This window comes from Papio anubis, chromosome 9 (assembly GCF_008728515.1).
Source record: "Papio anubis isolate 15944 chromosome 9, Panubis1.0, whole genome shotgun sequence".
NCBI classification, from domain to species: domain Eukaryota; kingdom Metazoa; phylum Chordata; class Mammalia; order Primates; family Cercopithecidae; genus Papio; species Papio anubis.
Genome location: NC_044984.1, coordinates 20,979,829 through 20,985,815, shown reverse-complemented (window position 1 = coordinate 20,985,815; position 5,987 = coordinate 20,979,829). Strand labels below are relative to the sequence as shown.

Below are 5,987 nucleotides of genomic sequence, written 5' to 3'. Positions count from 1 at the left end.
CACAGCCATTATAAATTCAGCAGTCATATCCCTAGACATAAGAGAAATGACAAGTATCCATAAAATTGATCTGAAATCATTAGAAAGTCCAGGAAATGGGAAAAATAGAGAATTTTACTTTGTTCTTTAAATGACCAAAAATGAAATGGAAACAAGTAAAAATATTGTAGTAGAATAATATTTTGAAATACTAATAATATTTGAAAAATACTAATGTATTCTCCTGATTACCTGGTTGTCCTTCTTACTGTTTGGGCAGCAGGTTTTGTTTTCTTTCCTGAGTTAAGGTGATGAGATTTGAGACAACAGTCTTCTTTATTACATTCTATTATCACTGGTCTATGAGACCTAATTCTATTTTTCCCTCTAATTTTATTTTTTTCCCTTTCATTCTTACTCCCTACTAACTTTCTCTTCCTGTTCGCAGACGCTTACCCTGTTATGGTTCATATATGTCTTTGGTTACGCATGTATATGTGGATGTAGCTTTGGTTTGTGTACTTTAAAAGTACTATGTACTAAAAGAAAACTCCTTCTTTCTTCACTTAAGTGTGTCCAGAATATATACCAGGCTACTGGTATAAGGAGGGGAGCAAAAATATCAGATAACCTTGAAGATACCAAAAGCAGAAGAGACCAATGCCCTGTTCCTAAGCAGAGACTGGGGAAATGGTAAGACTTCAGAGTTAGAGATTGCTTCCCTGAAAAGATTCATATCCACTTTTATTTCAGGAAATTTTTTTAGTACACAGTTGACCCCTGAACAACATTGGGGTTAGGAGTGCTAACCCCTTGTGCAGTCAAAAATCTGCGTATAACTTTTGGCTTCCCAAAAACTTAACTACTTAACAGCCTACTGTTGGCTGGAAGACTTACTGATAACGTAAAGCATCTATTAATACTTATTTTGTATGTTCCATGTGTTTATAGTGTATTCTTACAATAAAGTAAGCTAGAGAAAAGACAATGTTGTTAAGAAAATGGTAAGAGAAAAATGTATTTACCTTTTATTAAGGGAAAGTGGATCATTGTAAAGGTCTTTATCCTCGTCGTCTTCACATTGAGTAGACGGAGGAAGAGGAGAAAGAAGAGCAGTTGATCTTCTGTTTCAGGGATGGCAGAGGTGGAAGAAAGGTTGCATATAAGTGGACTTCGCAGTTCAAACATGTGTTGTTCAGGGGTCATCTGTCACTTCAAATGCATCTTCTGTCCTATTATTGAAGTTTTATTTAACATGGGAATTTTGGTGATGTGTGTTATCTGTCTCTGCCTTTTGTCAGTTTCTATTACTTTTTCTTTGATCTTTGTAACTCTTCATTTTCATTTAATTTTGTGGGCTCACTTTATTTTTATCTTTGATGCCACTTGCTGTACTTTCACAAGTACCTGTTTCCCCCTGTGTCTCTTCCACCTCATATTGGTTCAGTAATGATTCTATGTATTCCCCTCATTTCTGATTTTTCCCAGCTTTTATTTCATCTCATTCTATTTTCTCACTAAATCTTTGCTGAGTTGGTGAATCTTTGCTGCTGCTGCTGCTGCTTCTTTTTTTTTTTTTTTTCCACAGAGGCAATTGCTACATTAAGATTTTCTCATTTATATCAAACATCCGGTGAGAATTTTTATTTACTCCTTTGCAAAATTATTCTGCTGAGTGTCCCTAATTTGTCAGTTGATTTTCCTGTTTCTTTTTCTCCTCTCACACCATTCTTATTTTCTTTCTCCTTCTAGTATCTTTATGTGGGTTCTGAACAGACTTCCTCCTTATTATTTATCACTGAAACAAGTACGTTCCTCCAGATATCTACAGGAATTTGGGGCCATGAGGGAGGACCAAGGTCTTGTGTCAGAATAGCTGGATAGGCAAGCTAAGTTTTGTTTGCTTCTTTAGCAAGGCAAAGTCTCTCCTCTACTGCCACAGAGAAGGCCTGCTTCAACCAAAACGGCCCCTGTGTGTGGTTCCTCATGTGGCCTAGCCTGCGCCTTTTGAAAACAAACCGACTTCTTATATTTAGTGCATGCTTCTTCTTCCTACCATTGTGGACCAGGAACATAGATTTTTGCCCTTTAGGGTGTCACCCTATTTCATGAAATGTCCTTTTGTTCTGGCTCCTTCCAAGGTAAACAGCAGCAGCATATTATTTTCCTCTGCTTCCTTTGTAAGAATTCACTGCTTTCACCTATATTATGGTAAAGTTTTAACTGACTTCTCATCTTGCCAAAAATAGCTTTACTCTTTTATTCCTCTTTTTCCTCATTGCTTTCGGATGAGTTCTAGGAAAAGTCGGAAATGGCAACTCTACACTACTATTTTGAAACAAATATCTCCTTCTCGAATTTGGACATTTCTTGCACTTGCTTTTCTTCCCCCTCTTCTTTCACTTTATACTCTTCTTTGTGGTTTCATCTTTGCTCACAGTTTCATCTAAATGAAATAACTATTGAATCACCATCTTTTTCTTGCCTTTCTCCTATTGGTTAGTCTCTTTTTTGGCCTATTGTCAGTTTCACAGGGATATTCCCAAGAGACTTCCATTATTGTCATTCTCTATATCAATGGCATCACAGGTTCTCCTAGCTAACCTGGCTGAAACGACTGGAATCCTATTTGATGCCATGTTTCTGTTCATTCCGTTTTCAAAATATCTCTTGTCTCATTGTCTCCTTTTTATTTCTGCTAATAAGACCCTAGTCTGGACCCCACATCTGAATACCACCTAATATTCTTGGTTGTCTTATCTAATTAGCCTGCTTATTGTACCACAGTTAAGTTCCTTAAATATATCTGATCTGGCTGGCGTGGTGTCTCACGCCTGTAATCCCAGCACTTTGGGAGGCGAAGACAGGCAGATCACAAAGTCAAGAGTTTAAGACCAGCCTGGCCAACGTAGTGAAACCCCATCTCTACCAAAAATACAACAATTAGCTGGGCATGGTGGCAGGTGCCTGTAATCCCAGCTACTTGGGAGGCTGAGGCAGGAGAATCACTTGAACCTGGGAGGTGGAGGTTGTGGTACGCCGAGATCATGCCATTGCACTCCAGCCCAGATGACAGAAAAAATATATATGTCTATCTAAAATCTATCTATCTATCTATCTGATCATGTTACTCTTTCCTGTGAAATCTTTGTGGTTCTCCAACACAGAATAATCTCTTTAACCTTCCATAAACTGACATCCAAAGTCTCTACTAACATAAAATTATTGGTTGTTTTCTACTCTTCATTCATCGATTGCTATAACTTTTTTTATTTTTCATTCTTTTCCTGATAGGATTATTTATTTATCCCCATTTGCTGATGTCATGATTAGCTTCCAAGGATCTTCTTTTTAAAAACAATTATTTTTATTTTTTTGGTAAATTATAATTGCATATAAACATGGGCTACACAAGGATGTTTTGACATATGTATACAATATAGAATGATTGAATCAAGCTAATTCAAAGTTCTGCTTAAAGAGGACCTTTCAAAATATCCATTTGCAAGTCACTCCTTTCCTTACACTCTCCTTCCTTCCTTCCTTCCTTGCCTCCTTCCTTCCTTCCTTCCTTCCTTCCTTCCTTCCTTCCTTCCTTCCTTCCTTCCTTCCTTCCTTCCTCTCTCTCTCTCCCTCTCTCTCTCTCTTTTTTTTTTTTTGTGACAGGATCTCACTGTTGCCCAGGCTGAAGTGCAGTGGTGTGATCTTGGCTCAGTGCAACCTTTGCATCTCAGGCTCAAGCGATTCTGTCACCTCAGCCTCTGGAGTCACTGGGACTACAGGCGTGCACCACCACGCCTGGCTAATTTTTGGTAGTTTTAGTAGAGATGGGGGTCTCACCATGTTGCTCAGGCTGGTCTCCAACTTCTGAGCTCAAGTGATCTGCCTGCCTCAGCCTCTCAAAAGGCTGGGATTATAGGTGTGAGCCACTGCACCTGGCCTTCTTCTTTTTTCCTTTTCTCAACTTATGTGTTATACCCAACAATGCACGCCATGTATGTGTCTGCCTTCCTCATTACTTTTGGATTTCCTGAAACACAGGAGCCATGCCTTTTTCAGCTTGTATCAACCACGCTACATAACACAGGTTCTTGCAGAGTGGATACGATTCTTTGATTTGAATTTAAATAAGTTGTGCTAATATATTTCTAGTGTATCCTACAGATTGTATTTGACTTTGAATATGTATATATATTTTTTGAATATATATCCAAATATATATTTTATATATATAGTGTGAATATATATCTCAAATCATATAAAATTGTTTCTCATATATATATATATAACTGGCCAATTTTATATATACATATAAAACCAAATAATTTTATTTCATTGCTATTTTATAGTAGCTCTAATAAAATGAAATAAATATAAAGTATTTTTTTAGAGCCGCTATAATAAAATGTAATAAATCAAGAAAATGGAAATTTATTTTTTATAGTTCTGGAGGCTGGAAATTCGAGATCAAGGAGTCAGTGGATTGGTGTCCGGTGAGGACCATCTGGTTCATAGAAGAAGTCTTGCTGCACCCTCATATGGTGGAAGGGACTGGCTATAAGTGCACTAATCCCATTCGTGAAGACAGAAGCCTCACAACCTAATCATCTCTGAAAGGCTCCACCTTCTAATACCATCACCTTGGTGATTAGAATTCCAATATATAGATTTAAAAGATATCTTTAAAGAAATGTATTCTGAACCAAATATGGCCACCCAGTGGCTTGTGATATAGCCCTCAGGAGATCCTGAGAACATGTGCCCACGATGGTCAGGCTACAGCTTGGTTTTATACATTTTAGGAAAACATAAGACATCAATCAATACATGTAAGATGTACATTGGTTTGATCTGAAAAGGTGGGACAACTCGAAGTGGGAGTTTCCAGGTGGATTCACAGGGCAATTGGTTGAGAGAGTTTATCTAAAGACCTGGAATCAATAGTATTGAGTGTCTATATTAAGATAAGGACTTGTAGAGACCAAGAGGTTTTTTATGCAAATGAAGACTCCAGGTAGCAGGCTTCAGAGAGAATAGATTGTGTCTCTTATCAGAATTAAAAGGGAGCCAGACTCTTAGTTAATTTTCTTCTGGATCAGGGAAAAAGACCTCAAAAAGGAAGGGGATTCTCTTCAGATTATAGATTTTCCCCGCAAGAGACAGCTTGGCAGGAATTCAATATATGGATTTTGAGGGGACATAAACATTTAATTAAGCCGTAGCAATATTTAATTTATAGTAATTGTGGTATTTGAAAGCAACAAATCTGTATGTATTGTTTTATTTTTTATTTTTTGAGACAGGGTCTCACTCTGTCACCCAGGCTGGAGTGCAATAGCATGATCTCAGCTCACTGCAGCTTCAACTTCCCAGGTTAGGGTGATACTCCCACCTCAGTCTCCTGAGTGGCTGGGACTACAGGCACGCACCACCACACCCTGCTAATTTTTTGTATTTTTGAAACAGAAGAGTTCCTCCATTCCCCTCTCAGGGCATGTGACAGGGGTGTGGCTCACCTGCTTGGTTGCTCCAAATCTCAGACCCGTAGAGGGTGAGGAGAGCATGCAGACAGGCAGGTGCAAAGGCCAGGGCAAGCAATTTTTGGGCTTTGGCCCCATGGCAGTGTCTAGGGGTGGGTGTCTGCAATTCCCAAAGCCCAAGTGGGCATGGGCATGGCTTTTTCAGATTTCCTGCCTGCAGACAGCCTGTGTGTTAATCAGCTCAATGGACCTTCTGCCTTATCACAAGGACAGAGGGCCGGTGTGACAGCCTTCTGTATCCTGAGCTCTTGCCCAGTGTCCCAAAAGAATTGAATCACACATGGGCTTGAAGGATGAGTGCAAGGCTTTATTGAGTAGTGGAGGTGGCTCTCAATGAGAAGGATGGGAAGCCAGAAGCAGGGATCGAGTGGGAAGGTGGTCTTTCCTTGGAGTCGGGCTGCCCAGTGGCCAAACTCTTCTCTGAACGCCCCCGGCGAACTCCCCTCAGCATCCAGACGTCCCTCCTCT

At 39.4% G+C, this 5,987-nt stretch overlaps 1 long non-coding RNA gene across 1 annotated transcript; it reads left to right on the top strand.

Annotated features, from left to right (window-relative positions):
• Positions 1-218: 218 nt before the first annotated feature.
• Positions 219-4,656, top strand: LOC103875664. The gene is made up of 2 exons (XR_002515580.1): positions 219-672; positions 4,424-4,656. It is a non-coding gene; the product is annotated as an uncharacterized LOC103875664 (long non-coding RNA).
• Positions 4,657-5,987: the final 1,331 nt, after the last annotated feature.